This window comes from Macaca mulatta, chromosome 3 (assembly GCF_049350105.2).
Source record: "Macaca mulatta isolate MMU2019108-1 chromosome 3, T2T-MMU8v2.0, whole genome shotgun sequence".
Taxonomy (NCBI): Eukaryota; Metazoa; Chordata; class Mammalia; order Primates; family Cercopithecidae; genus Macaca; species Macaca mulatta.
In genome coordinates this window covers 58,421,362-58,435,306 of record NC_133408.1, presented here as the reverse complement: position 1 = coordinate 58,435,306, position 13,945 = coordinate 58,421,362, and positions in this window count along the sequence as shown.

Genomic DNA, 13,945 nt, shown 5'->3' with positions numbered 1-13,945 from the left:
GCTTGACTGACTGACTTTTGGGGGCCAGTCCACATCTCTTGCTCAGACTAGGGAAGGGAGTGCAAGAACATTTGGGAAAGAACTAGCATGAGAAGCTCCCGGTTGTGGGGTAAACATGGCGAATTCAAGGCCCCCACCAGGTGCTGTATGGGTGGGAAGTCCAGGGGTGGAGGAGAGAAAATGGTGGAGGAGAAACTAGAGACCAGGTGGGCCTATGACGACAGGAGACTGAGCCTTGGTCCTTAAGATTGTAGAAGATGGGGAAGGAGCAAGAAAGTAAAATTCCATACTTCTTTTGTTGATTTGTTTTTGAGACAGAGTCTTGCTTTGTCACTCAGGCTGGAATGCAGTGGCGCAATCTCGGCTTATTACAACCCCCGCCTCCTGGGTTCAAGCGATTCTCCTGCCTCAGCCTCCTGAGTAGCCAGGAGTACAGGAGCACACCACTACGCCCAGCTAATTTTTGTGTTTTTAGTAGAGATGGGTTTTCACCACGTTGGACTGGCTGGTCTCGAACTCCTGACATCAGGTGATCTGCCGCCTCGGTCCCCCAAAGTGTTGGGATTATAGGCGTGAGCCACTGCACCTGGCCCAAATTCCATACTTTTGAGGTATTCCTTAAAGATTAAACACATTCTTAGGCGGGACAGCCATGTCCGAAACCACACGCTCTGGGGGCAGCTGAGCAGACCTGGGAGGCAAAGAGAGGCGTGGGTTATTGGCATCTGATGGGGGCAATCCAGTGTTTCCCACAGATCCTCCTGGCTGCGATGGCCTGGTGGGCAGGCTGGGGGCTTGTGAGGAGGCGACAGCTTTAGGACTGCCTGGGGTGCTGGACTGCATGGGGAACAGGTGGAGAGGAAGAATTTCTTGGGTGCAAAAGAGGGCATGAGGATGTGGGAGTCAACTTCAGCTCCCTGGCTTCTGGCCCAGGCAACTGAAGGGGTTCTTGGGAGGACACATTGGCAGGAGAGATGATGGGGGCTATTCAGGGCCTATACCTGCAAGGCGAGAAGTCCAGCGTGCTGGTGCAAGAGCAAGCATGCACCGGGGGTAGAGGCCGAGAAGTTGGGGCAGTGCAGATAGCATTGTGTGTGTGAGGCCGCCTGGGGAGGCGGGACATTCTGAGACTGAGTCAGGGCGACCTAGAGGTGAAATAAGGAGGAGAGCAACTACTCTGGAGGCTGAGGTGGGAGAATCGCTTGAACCTGAGAGGTGGTGGTTGCAGTGTGCAGAGATCGCGCCACGGCACTCCAGCCTGGGCGACAGAGTGACAGTCTGTCTCAAAAACAAAAAAATAGTTTGGAATTTTACTTTCTTGCCGCCCCCAGACCATGTGGTTTGTGACATGGCTGTCCTAAGAATGTGTCCCTAGGCCTATGGGCTCCCTGAGTCCTGCCTGCCCTGGCCTGAGGCCCCCCTCTCTGCCCTCCAGCACTTCGACTCCACACACAGCCCTCACACATCCCTGGAATTTTCCAAGTGGAAATTCTCCTCGAAGGCCCTCTCTGATTCTACATGTTCAAGACATCTTGTAGTTGTCCACCTCCAGCCCCCAGCAGGCCTGTGGGCTCCAAGATTGAGCCCCCACACCAGAACTCTGGGCCCTCTTCCCAGAGGGGCCAGTGGCCAGGGAAGGAGACAGGCTTCCCGGTGACCCCCGCCACCTCTCCCCACTCCTTACCAGTTCCAGACACATTTTCAATTTATCTTCCTGTATTGTTTATTGTATGGAAACCAGGCCTCGCAGCCAACTCTGAGCTAGACAGGCCAGTTGTGGCCTGAGACATCTGTCCCAGCCAAGCCCAGAGCAGCCCCCGTTCTGCTGTCCCTTTGGCTGCCCTGAGCCAAGCGGGCCCTGAGCTCTGTCCTGGCCACACGCTCTTTATGAAGCCCCAGGGCCCGTCTCCCCTATTGTTTGCCTGTGTTTATACCCTCTTGATTTATTTCCGGGTGATGCCCCAGTCTGGAGGCGGCCTCCATGCCATCCTGCTGTGGCCTCTCTCCCTGCCTAGGGCTTCTCATCCGTCATTTCATGAGCCTTGCTGCGGTGGGGGTGGGAGGCCAGACACCCACAGAAGGCTCGGTGGGCGAGCTGGCTGGGGAAACTGCACTCTTTCTGCTGCACGCTGAGGGGGAGCATGTGCATGTGTGTGCATGCACATGTGCACAGGTATATATGTGTGCATGTCTGTATATGTCTGTATGCATGTGTGTATATGTCTATATGGATGTGTGCATATGCGCATCAGTGTGCATGTGTGTATATGTCTATATGGATGTGTGCATATGCGCATCAGTGTGCATGTGTGCATATGTCTATATGCACATGTGCATGTGTGTGTGTACCTGTGCATATTAGGGTTTACAGGAGGCTGGTTCCACCCCAGAACCTGCTGCTGAGACCTTCCCAGGACAGCTAAGGACACAGGTGGGAAGTGTTCTGCAGTCCTGTGCAGGAAGGGGCTGAATTCTCAGGGTAACGCCAGCCCTCCTGAGAACTGCAGCCCAGGCTGAACTTCCAGGCCAGCTCTCCCCTGCACGGGTGTATGCCCTGAGCCAAATCCTCATCTCGCTGGGTCTCAGTTTCCCCTGGGGTGAAAGGGAAGCTGCATTGAACCCGGCCTTAAGACACAGCTTTGAACATGAAAAGGCTGTGCCAGGCCCTGGCTGCAGTTCTAGGGCCCGTCTGTCCCTCCTTCCTTCGGCTATGTTTGCTGATTTTCAGGGCTCTTCCCAGGGAAATAAGAAAAAAAAAAAAAAAAACACCTGTACAGATACATGCAAAATTCAGTAAGTTCCCCAAAGTCCCTCCATGAATCTTCTAGTTAAAAACCTGCTTTATGGAACAGGCGCAGTGACTCACGCCTGTAGTCCCAACAATTTGGAAGGTCATGGCAGGCAGATCACCTGAGCTCAGGAGTTTGAGACAAGCCCGGCCAACATAGTGAAACCCCGTCTTTACTAAAAATACAAAACTTAGCCGGGGGTAGTGGCACATGCCTGTAATCCCAGCTACTTGGGAGGCTGAGGCAGGAGAATCACTTGAACCTGGGAGGTGGAGGCGGCAGTGAGCCGAGATTGCACCGCTGCACTCCAGCCTGAGTGACAGAGCAAGATCCTGTCTCAAGAAAACAAAAACAAAACCCCGCTTTATGGAGCTGGACAGAAAAGTCCTCAGGAGGCCCAGAACTTTCTGTAGCAAATGCAGAGGGGTGGCACCTCACCCTGATGTTCCCAGAAACAATCAAGAGACCCAGGGCTGCCCCTCAGGACCATCTCCAGGAAACAAAGTCAAAGGCGGTTCTCAGCCGGAGGCCATGGAGGGGCTAGGTAGTCCTAGCCAGGGAGGGTGACCCAAGGTCGCACGTTGACCCTGGATGGTTTGATGGAAAAGGAGGGTACCCAGCTCTAGAAATTTGGGACTGGAGTGGTCATGTTGTTGCTGAGCAGTCCTGGGCTGAGGCACCCACCCTGGTCTCCTGCTTGAGGTATAGAGAAAAGACCGCTGTTGGAGGGGATTCGAACTCTAGGGCTGAGGGGCGGAGTGTGGGGACTGTGTGCAGGAGGACGCCTCCACACCCACAGTGCGTGTGCAAGATGGCAGGGCTCTGCGGCGCTTACTCATTCTTTATGGTGTGCTGACAGCCAGGCAGAGCTGCAGAACACTTTCTAAGCCCATCTCTGTCCCTTGCGACTGGAGTTCTAAAGACTGGCTATGGCGGTCAGATGACTACCTCCTGGGGCTCCTGAAAACGGGGCCAGAAGGTTTGCAAACTCCTGGAAGACATGGATTCACAGGGCCACCTGCCCAGGACTCCTCCCTGTGCAGGCGGGGGCTGAATTCCCGGGGTACCCCCAGCCCTGCTGAGAGCTGCAGCCTCTGTGGCCCCCCAGGGCATCTCCCTTTGCACCAGGTCCTGGAATCTGCACACTGGAGAACAGCCCGGAGCCCTCTGGGGCTGGCTGAAGAAATGACAGATGGGACAGTTGTGGCTGAAAAGGGAGAAGTTGAGATGGGACAGTTGTGGCGCCCAGGATGTGGACACAGGGCACCCATCTCCGGCGCTTTCTGACCCTTTCTAACCCATTTTCACAGACCTAAGCTGGCAGGGGGCTGCCCCGAGAGACCTTCAGAGCCTGGGGTGATCAGGCTGGATAATCCTCTCTCCCTGTTGCCCTCACCTGGCTGCTCCAGACCCTGAGAAACTTCCACCTGTCCCATACCAGCTGAGGGTGTCTGAGGAGCTGACATCAACCCCACGGATCTCCCGGACTGTGCTGGAAGCTAGAGACAGGCAGGGAGGCTTCCCAATGGGTCAGGAGACCCTGACCCCACAAATCAACTGATCCTCAAGAGACAGGCTGGAGGGAGGGATCATTCTGGAGAACCCTGCTCCTTGTTCCTCCCTGTGGCAAAATCTGGCGCCAGGAAGAGTTTGAGTGTGCAGGCGTGTGTGTGCAGGTGTACGTGTGCAGGTGTGCGTGTGCAGGCATGTGTGTGCAGGTGTGCGTCTGCAGGTGTATATGTACAGGCGTGTGTGCAGGCATGTGTGTGCAGGTGTGCGTCTGCAGGTGTATATGTACAGGCGTGTGTGCAGGCATGTGTGTGCAGGTGTGCGTCTGCAGGTGTATATGTACAGGCGTGTGTGCAGGCATGTGTGTGCAGGTGTGGATGTCCAAGGTGTGTGTTTGCAGGCATGCGTGTGCAGGTATATGTGTGCAGATTGTGCAGGTGTGCGTTTGCAGGCAAGTATGTGCAAGCATGCGTGTGGGAGCTCCTTGAGGGACACAAATCCTGACCTGGGGCTGCCCCTCTGTGTCCCAACTCACACCCTGCACCCCATCCATCCTGAGCTGCTGTGCTCATTTTTCCCCGACTTTGCCAAAACCTCAGCTTCTGCTTCCCTTGCCAGCCTTAGCTCCTCCTCCCACTAAGAGCTCCCAAGGGAAACAGCCATGTGGTTGATGCAGGGCAAAGTGTGCAAAGGTGTCATGCCCAGGGTCGTTCACTCCACCGCCAGGCCCCAGCCTCATCTGTGTCAGGCCGCATGCTGCCACCAAGTGGTGGGACTGGTTATTGCTGGTGTGGCTTGGAAGGGTGGTACAGGTGGTTAAATATCTTGATGGACATTCAGAATGAAAGAACACCTGCCTTTGCTAGGAGGGAGCCCACAGTCAAGAGGCAGAAGCAGGCAGACAATACTAGAGCATTCTAAGTCCAGTGTTAAGGGGCATCGTGGTGCAAGCCTGTAATCCCAGCTCTTTGGGCGGCCAAGGTGGGTGGATTGCCTGAGCTCAGGAGTTTGAGACCAGCCTGGGAAACATGATGAGACCCCATCTCTACTCAAAATACAAAAAATTAGCTGGGTGTGGTAGTGCCTGCCTATAGTCCCAGCTACTCGGGAGGCTGAGGCAGGAGAATCACTTAAGCCCAGGAGGGGGAGTTTGCAGGGAGCCAGGATTGTGCCACTGCACTCAAGCCTGGGTGACAGAGCAAGACTTTGCCTCCAAATTAAATAAATGAATGAAACAATCAATCCCAGTGTTCAGTAGTGTTCAGCAGGACTTTGGGGCTTGGAGGAGCCATCAGCCCTATCCAAGGCTCTTGGGGTGGGATGAGGGGACAGCTTCTAAGTTAACTCCTGAAAGACCTATAAGACACCCCAAAAGGCTGTATGGCGGGCGTGGTGGCTCACCTGTAGTAATCCCAGGACTTTGGGAGGCCAAGGCAGGCAGATCACTTGAGTCAGGAATTGGAGACTAGCCTGGTCAACATGATGAAACCTCGTCTCTACTAAAAATACAAAAATTAGCCGGGTGTCTTGGTGAGTGCCTGTAATCCCAGCTACTCAGGAGGCTGAGACAAGAGGATTGCTTGAGCATGGGAGGCGGAGATTGCAGTTAGCTGAGATTGCGCCACTGCACTCCATGCCGGGGGACAGAGCGAGACTCCGTCTCAAAAAAAAAAAAAAAAAGGTTGTAGCGACAGAGGAGATGGATGATGCGTGGTACTTCCAGACAGAACCAGCAGCATAAGAAAGCCCACAGGCAAGAGAGAGACATCTGATATGTTTGACAAATGGGTTTTAGCGTCCACAGAACAGGGAGATGAAAGCTGGAGACATGGACTTCTGCCAGTTGTCGTCTACAGAGCTGGGCTAGAGGAGCTGAGGTTTGCCTGGGGACAATAGTGTAAGCAGGGGAGTGACATGATAAGATTCGAGTTGTAGGCTGGGCATGGTGGCTCAGCCTATAATCCCAGCACTTTGGGAGGCCAAAGCGGGTAGATCACTTGAGATCAGAGTTCGAGACTAGCCTGTCCAACATGGTGAAACCCCATCTCCACTAAAAATACAAAAAGTAGCTGGGCATGGTGGCTTATGCCTGTAATCCCAGCTACTTGGGAGGCTGAGGCATGAGAATTACTTGAACCCAGGAGGTGGAAGTTTCAGTGAGCTGCGATCGCACCACTGCACTCCAGCCTGGGCAATAGAGCGAGACCCTGTCTCAAGAAAAAATAAAAAAAAAAGATTCAAGTCATAGCAAAACCATTGTTCAATGAGGAAAGCTGATTGGGGAAGAAGCTTTCCCCTACCACATACTATACACCAAAATTAATTCTAAATAGGTCACGTAACTATTTGTAAAAGCTAAAATGATTTTTAAAAATTTCTAGGAGAAAACTGAGGGGAAAAAGAATTTTAGTTACCTTGGGCTTGGTAAATACTTCGGAAATACAATACAGAAAGGACAAAGAATACAAGAAAACAAATCAATAAATTGAACTTCACCCAAATGAAAAACTTTAGCTCTTCAAAGACACTATTAAGAAAATGGTAAAGGCCAGGCGCCGTGACTCACACCTAGGATCCCAGCACTTTGAGAGGCCAAGGTGGACGGATCACTTGAGGCCAGGAGTTTGAGACCAGTCTGGGTAACTTAATGAGACCCTGTCTCTAGAAAAAAAAATTTTTTTAATTAGCCAGGCACGGTGGCATGCGCCTGTAGTCCCAACTACTTGGGAGGCTGAGGCAGGAGGATAACTCGAGACCAGGAGTTCGAGGCTGCAGTCAGCTGTGATTGCACCACTGTACTCCAGCCTAGGTGACAAGAGTGAGACCTTGTTGAAAGAAAGAGAGAGAGAGAAAGAAAGAGAAAGAAAAGGAAGAAGGAAGGGAGGGAGGGAGGACCAACGAGGGAGGGAGGAAGTTAAAGAAGGTAGAAAGGCAGGAAGGAAGAGGGAGGGAGGTAGGAAGGAAGAGAGGAACAAAAGAAGGAGGGAGGGAAGGAGGAAGGGAAAAAAGAAGGGAGAAAGGAAGGAGGGAGGGAAGGAAGGAAGGAAGGAAGGAAGGAAGGAGGCAAGGAAGGAAGCAAGGAAATGATAAAGATATGCGCCACGGACTGAAATTTTTTTTTCAGTTGTATTTAGACAACTCAATGTTAGGAAGACAAACAACCCAATTTAAAGATGGGCAAAACCTGGAATTCTCGTTCATGACTGGTGGGTGTGGAAAAAAACACAGCCACTTTTGAAAACATTTTGGCAGTTTCTTAAAATGCTAATAACACACCTACCATAAGACCCAGCCACTCCACCTGTAGATATTTCCCAAGCAACATGAAGACGTTTTTGCACATATTATACATGAATATTCATAGCAGTGTATTTGCAAAAGCCAAAAACTAAAAACAACCCAAATATTCATCAGTGGGTAAAAGGATAAACAAATCCAGCTATAAGCATACAATGAAACGCTATAGCAATTAAAAAAAAAAAAGAACGAAACTGGCTGGGCGCGGTGGCTCATGCCTGTAATCCCAGCACTTTGTGAGGCCGAGGTGGGCGGATCACAAGGTCAGGAGATCGAAACCATCCTGGCTAACATGGTGAAACCCCGTCTCCACTAAAAAATACAAAAAATTAGCCAGGCATGGTGGCGGGCGCCTGTAGTCCCAGCTATTCGGGAGGCTGAGGCAGGAGAATGGCATGAACCTGGGAGGTGGAGCTTGCAGTGAGCCAAGATCGCGCCACTGTACTCCAGACTGGGAGACAGCGCGAGACTCCGTCTCAAAACACACACACACACACACACACACACACACACACACACACACACAAAACAAAAAACAAAAACTATTGATACATGCCGCAACATGGATGCATCTCAAAATCATCATCATGAATGAAAAAAGCCAGGCAATAAGAAAGTATGTAAGATTCTGGAAATTGCAGGCTAATCTATAGTGCCAGCAAAGCACATCAGGGGTCCTTTGGGGATAGGCGTGAAGGATTTGGGAGTTAGCAGCATCTCTTCTTGTGGTTCTCAACTTTGGCTGGAGATTAGAATGAGAGCTGGAAAGGTTTTAAAAATAATGATGCCTGGGCTCCACCCCCAGACCAATAGAACGGCCGAGGATTCTGCTTGGCACTGGACTTTTCTCAATGCTCCCCCAGGAGATTCCAGTCTGTAGCCTAATTGATACTGACCATAGCTGGTAATTGAAGAAAGGGAACAAGGTGAACCGCACCCCTGAGAAGGGTGTGGGGAGTGAAAAGAGAGGAGGACCCAGGACTGAGCCTTGAAGAGCCCCAACTTTAAGGGCTGGAAAAGGGAGAGTAGCAAAAGATCGGAGTAGCTGGGGAAGAAGTAGCCGAAAAAGAGGGGAGGAAAATCAAAATGCAGGTCACAGAAGAAAAGAGAAAGTGGATTCACGAAGGGAGAAGTGAAAACTTGTGTGGATGCACGGTCAAGAGATCGAGACCAGCCTGGCCAACACAGTGAAACCCCATCTCTACTAAAAATACAATAATTAGCTGGACGTGGTGGCGGATGCCTATAATCCCTGCCACTAGGGAGGCTGAGGCAGGAGAATCACTTGAACCTGGGAGGTGGAGGTTGAAGTGAGCCGAGATCGTGCCACTGCACTCCAGCCTGGCGACAGAGCGAAACTCCGTTTGACAAAAAATAAATAAATAAAACTAGTGTGAATGGCTGGGCGTGGTGGCTCATGCCTGTAATCCCAGCACTTTGGGAGGCCACGGCGAGTGGATCACCTAAGGGCAGGACTTCAAAACCAGCCTGGGCAACATGGTGAAACCCCATCTCTACTAAAACTACAAAAATTAGCCAGGCGTGGTGGCGCACACCTGTAGTCCCAGCTACTCAGGAGACTGAGGTGGGAGAATCGCCTGAACCTGGGAGGTGGAGGTTGCAGTGAGCCGAGACTGTGCTACTGCACTTGAGCCTGGGCAACAGAGTGAGACTCCATCTCAAAAAGAAAAAAGAAAAAGAAAAAAAAAGCTAAGATGAAGTGCTGCAGCAATTTTGAGTAAAATAAGGAGTGAAAAGAGTTCACAAGATTGATCCACAGAAAGGTCATTGGTGAACTTGAAGAGTTTTGGTGGAATAGGGGTGACAGAAACCAGGTTGGAGGGCATGAAGGAGGAAAGTAGTAAGTGAAATGTGTAAACAGTGAACACAGGCAACTCTTAAAATTACTTTGGGCTGGGTGCAGTGACCTGTAATCCCAGCACTTCGGGAGGCCGAGGCGGGCAGATTACTTGAGGTCAGGGGTTCAAGACCAGTCTGGGCAATATAGAAATACCTCATCTCTACAAAAGTTTCTTTCTTTCTTTTTTTTTTAATTAGTCAGGGGTAGTGGAGTGCGCCTGTAGTCCCAGCTACTCTGGAGGCTGAGGTGGGAGGATTAGCCTCAAACTCCTCAAACTCCTTGCCAGGAGGTTGAGGCTGCAGTGAGCCGTGATTATGCCACTGCATTCCAGCCTGGGCAACAGAACAAGATTCAAGCGATCTCCTGCCTCAGCCTCCCTAGTAGCTGGAATTACAGGCACCCGCCACCACGCCCGGCTAATTTTTGTATTTTTAGTAGAGACGGGGTTTTGCCATGTTGGCCAGGCTGGTCTCGAACCTCTCCACTCGCCTCGGCCTCCCAAAGTGCTGTGATTACAGGCATGAGCCACCGCACCCGGTCCCATTTTACTTATTTATTTTTAGAGACAGGGTTTTGCTCTGTCACCCAGGCTGGAGTACAGTGGTGCAAACATAACTCACTGCAGCCTTGAACTCCTGGACTTAAGCAATCCTCCTGCCTCAGCCAACCGAGTAGCTGGGACCGTATACCACCATGCCTGGCTAATTTTTAAAATTTTTTTTGTAGAGATGGGGTCTGGCTATGTTGCCCAGTCTGATCTCAAACTCCTGGCCTCCAGCCATCCTCCCTCAGCCTCCCAAAGCATTGGGATTACAGCCATGAGCCACCATGCCCAGCCCCACTATCCCATTTTAGACATGAGACTGAGAGAATGGCTGGGAGTCCCTTTAGCTGGCATCTTGCAACTTGAATTGCTGAGGTTTCAGGTGCAGGGGTGTCCCCAGATGGCTGTGGGGATGGACACCAGGTTGGAGAAGACCCTCTGGGGAAGGGGGATCAGCATAGGAAGTGAGGGCTGCTGTGGGCAGGGGGTGAAAGCCCAGCAGGGCCAATGTGGGAGAATGTCACTTAGGAAGCTACCAGAAAGATATGCCAGACTCCTACCAGGCCTTGTCACTGCAGAGCCCCTGGCAAGAGAGGGACATTTGTGGACCCTGGAGGCTTGCATGGGATGGGCCTTAATCCCCACTGTCTTCCCTGGAAGATCATCCCTTTAAAGGCAGTGCAGTGGGCGCAGGTGCTACGGCTTAAAGCAGGCCTGTCTGAATTCTTAGCAGTGATCTCCAAGGGCACCGTAACCTTGCAAGAAAGAGGCTGCCAGGCCTGCATCAAATGCAGAAACCAGGGCCCAGAGAAGGTGAGTAAGCTGCTTAGAGCCACACAGATGTGAGTAGCAGATCCAAGCGCAACCTGTCTGTCCCAGGAGCTTGCGGAATAGCTAGACCTTTGCTGCCTAGAAGGCCCTCTTGTGAGTCCCCTCCCTGAGCTCAGCAACCCAGGAGGGCATGACTTCTGGCTGGGTTCTAGGGCTGGAGCCTCGGTGTCCTCTTGTCTTCTTTCCTTGTGCGACTTGGTTTTCCAGTCTATGAAATGGGGTGGGTGCGTCCAACTCCAAGCCTGCCTCTGCCCTGGGTCCTGGAGCCTGGAGGAGGAATGAGGTCATGTTTGTCTAGGGGCTGGAGCATCTTGGACGGAGAAACCTCGGCAAAGACAAAGGCCCACTGTCCCCCTTCCCCGGCCTTCTGCCAGCTCCCTCCCCAGTCACCAGACGAGGCCAGCCCTGCCCACAGCTGCCAGGGGCTGCCACGTGCCAATATGGGGTGACTCAGTGCTCCCCCGCTTCCCATTGGTTGATGATGCCTGGAATCCCACCATCAGAGCCTTGTAAGGTTGCTGTGGGATGGGTGGGGGTGAGGCAGAAAAAGACAAGAAGGTGGTGGGGGCCTCTGGCTTGTGGATTTCATAATCAGACCTTTATGGTGGGCTTGGGTGGGAGATCAGGCAATACTAAATAATAAAACCAACAAATTTCACACTTGCTTTTCAGTAGCTTTGGCATGAAACCTTTATAAGCATTATCTCAATGAATACCCACCACACCCCTAAGGGAATGTTGTTTGATACCCCATTCCACAGATGCAGAAACTCACATAACTAGTAGATATGGATGGCAGAAGCGGGGTTCAAACTGGAGTCTATGTGGTTCTAAAGAGTTCTGCAGGGCTAGGTGCGGTGGCTCATGCCTGTAATCCCAACACTTTGGGAGACTGGGGCTGGAGGATCACTGGAGGCCAGGAGTTGGAGACCAGCCTAGGCAACATAGCAAGACCCCGTCTCTATACAAATTTAAAACTTAGCTGGACATGGTAATATGTGCCTGTAATCCCAGCTTTGGGAGGCTGAGGTGGGAGGACTGCTTGAGGCCAGTTCACGACCAGCCTGGGCAACATAGCAAGATCCTGTGTCTATAAAAATGTAATAGCCAGGCATGGTGGCGTATGCCTGTGATCCCAGCTACTTAGAAGACTGAAGTTGGAGGATGGCTTGAGCCCAGAAGTTCGAGGATGCCAGGAGCTGTGATCCCACCACTGCACTCCAGCCCGGGTGACAGAGACCCTGTCTCTAAAAAACTAATGAAGAGTTTTGCAGAGTGGATCCAAGGGGTGGGGGCTGAACTAAGGGGACATGGAAGGGGGCAGGCCCAAGGCCTGGAGCTCACAGCAGTCAGGGGATCCCAACAGAGACATGGACACCTTCCCACTGAGCCCGTGGGACAAGGCTGAGGTCTTTCATTGCTTCAGAATGAAGTGATTGAGGCCAGGCGCAGTAGCTCTCACCTGTAATCCCAGCACTTTGGGAGGCTGAGGCGGGCAGATCACCTGAGGTCGGGAGTTTGAGACCAGCCTGACCAACATGGAGAAACCCCGTCTCTACTAAAAATGCAAAATTAGCCAGGTGTGGTGGTGGTGCATGCCTGTAATTCCAGCTACTCAGGAGGCTGAGGCAGGAGAATCGCTTAAACCCAGGAGGCAGAAGTTGTGGTGAGCCGAGATCGCGCCATCGCACTCTAACCTGGGCAACAAGAGTGAAACTCTGTCTCAAAAAAAAAAAAAAAAAAAAAAGAGAAGGAAGAGGTTGGGGCAACTCAGGTCTTCTGCCACTGGGAAGGTGGTGGTGGCCCCAAGAAGTGGGGCTAGAGGATGCTCGAATAATTGCAGAGCCTTGAAACACCTCATGGGGCCACACATGAGCAGGAACACAGGGGAACAGGGGCGACTTCTGTAACTCTGAGGCCCACAGAGCTCTGTCAGTCATTAGCCAGGCAGGACAAATAACAGCTAGAACATAATGCGTCCAAAAGTCAACTCTTGGTTCCTTCCCCAGCCTGCCCCTCCCTGTGACTTCCCCATCTCGGGAAATGGCACCGTCATCATCTGCCTGGTGGCTTCGGCCAGAAAACTGGGAGGCATCTTTGGATCGTCCCGCCCTCACCACCCACACCCTGGCCACCGCCAAGGCTCATCAATTCTACCTCCAAAATAAATCCCACATCCACTTCCCTCTGTTCTCGCTGACACCCCTGTGTTAAGGCACCACCATCTTGGCCCTGGAGGCCAGCACAGCCTCCTCCCCGCCTCCCTGCCTCCTCTCCACCCCCTCCAGCCAGAACAACCTGTGGAAAATGTAAATCAGGCCCTATCTCATTCTCCTGCTTAAACCACCCCATTCCCCAAGGGCTTCCTATTGCATTTGTACCAAAATTGACACCCCCCTACCCCAAATGGCTCTCAGATTCACCATGACCTGATGCTGCCTCACCTCTCCCAATTTCACTTCCCCCAATTCTTTTCCCCTGGAATCTGTGTGTTTGCATATGCTGTTCCCTCTGCCTGGATGCTCTTCCCTGCAATTCTTTCCCCACTGGTCCCTTCTCATACTTTAGGTCTCAGCTGGGAGCTTACTTTTTTTTTTTTTTTTTTTGAGACGGAGTCTCGCTCTGTCACCCAGGCTGGAGTGCAGTGGCATGACCTTGCCTCACTGCAACCTCTGCCTCCCGGGTTCAAGTGATTCTCTTGCCTCAGACTCCCGAGTAGCTGGGATTACAGTCGCCCGCCACCACATCCGGCTAATTTTTGTACTTTTAGCAGAGATGGGGTTTCACCATGTTGGTCAGGCTGGTCTCGAACTCCTGACCTCAAGTGATCTGCCCATCTCAGCCTCTCAAAGTGCTGGGATTATGGGCATGAGCCACCGCACCTAGCCAGAGCTTACTTTCTTCAGCAACCCAAACTAGGTTTCCCTCAGTCTTTTCCCTAAGAGCCCCTTGTGTGTCTTCTTCATGGGAATTTACCTTAATTTATAATGTCATGTTCACCTTTTGTCTCTGCCACCAAACTATAAGAGCCATGAGGGCAGGAGCCTTATGTGTCTCACGCACTGCTGTGCCCCCGGGAGGCACTCACATCTGCTAAATGAGTTTGCAACTGAA